Below are 1,827 nucleotides of genomic sequence, written 5' to 3'. Positions count from 1 at the left end.
TGCGGCCTGGACGCCTGGGTTCCCGCTGCCCCACCACCCCAGACGCCTGGGTCCCAGAGACCCCCCGCGTTGGACGTTCATCGTCGTGGAGGTCAAAGTCCTCCTGGAGAACCTCCCCGTGTTGGACGTTGATCATCGTGGAGGTCAAAGTCCTCCTGGAGAACCCCGCCGTGTTGGACGTTCATCGTTGTGGAGGTCAAAGTGCTCCTGGAGAACCCCCCCATGTTGGACGTTCATCATTGCGGAGGTCAAAGCGCTCCTGGAGAACCCCTCCACGTTGGACGTTGATCATCGTGGAGGTCAAAGCGCTCCTGGAGAACCCCCCCGTGTTGGACATTCATCGTCGTGGAGGTCAAAGCGCTCCTGGAGAACCCCCCTGCGTTGGACGTTCATCATTGCGGAGGTCAAAGTGCTCCTGGAGAACCTCCCCATGTTGGACGTTGATCATCGTGGAGGTCAAAGTGCTCCTGGAGAACCCCCCCGACTTGGATGTTGATCATCACGGAGGTCAAGGTGGACCTGGAGAAACCCCCCATGTTGGATGTTCATCGTCATGGAGTCAGGATGCTCCGGGAGAACCTCACCACGTTGGACGTTCATCGTCACGGAGGTCAGGGTGCTCCTGGACACTGGGGTCCCTTGCTTGGACATTGGGGTGCCCACCCCACCCACTGGGGACATTGGGGTTCCTGACCTCTCCCCACCCTGTTTGGCTTCGTTAGGCACCCCCCCCCGCCTCGTTACCGGAGCGGGGCGCCACCCTCATTAAAGCTGCAGCTGGTGCCGAGGGGAGAAGGTTTATTGGGGACGCAGGTGTCCAGGGCAGGGCAAGGGGGACAACGAGGAGGAGGAGGAGGAGGGGGGAGGAAGGCTGAGAGGGTGTTGTGGTGCCCGGAAGCCCCATTTAGCCCATTTCTTGCCCCAAATCCATCTTCATCATCGTCTTCCTCCTCCTCATCTTCCCTTTCAAGGCGTCCGTCATCTTCCTCAGGGTGTCCGTCTTCATCACCATCCTCCTCCTCAGCGTCTCCTTCTTCCTCAGCCTCCCCATCTACCTCCTCACCGTCACCTTCCTCCTTCTCAGGGTCTCCGTCCTCCTCCTGCTCATTATCACCTTCTTCCTCAGCATCTCCATCTTCTTCCTCAGCATCTCCATACTCCTCCGTAGTGTCTCCACCTTCATCACCATCCTTCTGGTGGTCTTCATCCTCCTCAAGGTCTCCATCTCTGTTGCCATCCTTCTCCTCAGAGCCTCCGCCATCTTGTTCCTCAGGGTCTCCCATCTTCTGCCTCTTCACCTTCCTCCTTCTTGGGGGTCTCCGTCTTCCCCCCTCACCTACTCACCATCACCTCCTTCCTCTTCCTCAGGGCTTCCATCCTTCTCACCATCACCTCCTTCCTCTTCCTCAGGGCTTCCATCCTTCTCACCATCACCTTCTTCCTCAGGGTCTCCATCCTCGTGGTCTCCATCTACCTCCTCACCGTCACCTTCCTCCTCCTCGGGGCCTCCATCTTCACCACCCTTCTCCTCCTCGGAGTCTCCATCTTCCTCACCGCCCTCCTCCTCCTCAGGGTCTCCATCTTCCTCCTCACCGCCCTCCTCCTCCTCGGGGTCTCCATCTTCCTCCTCACCACCCTCCTCCTCCCGGCGTTCTCCACCTTCCCGCTCAGGCGACGGGTGACAACAGGGACAGTCGGAGCGGTGGGACGGCTCGGCGTCGCGCCGGGGGTTGTAGAAATCTATAGCGGGGGGACACGACACCCAAACCCCTATAGAACCATCACCTATAGGGGCCACCACCCGTCGGCCGGCACGGCGACGCCGGC

Source organism: Haliaeetus leucocephalus, unplaced genomic scaffold, assembly GCF_000737465.1.
Source record: "Haliaeetus leucocephalus isolate CR32 unplaced genomic scaffold, Haliaeetus_leucocephalus-4.0 Scaffold404, whole genome shotgun sequence".
In the NCBI taxonomy this organism is placed as follows: domain Eukaryota; kingdom Metazoa; phylum Chordata; class Aves; order Accipitriformes; family Accipitridae; genus Haliaeetus; species Haliaeetus leucocephalus.
Note: the sequence above shows the minus strand (reverse complement) of the source record.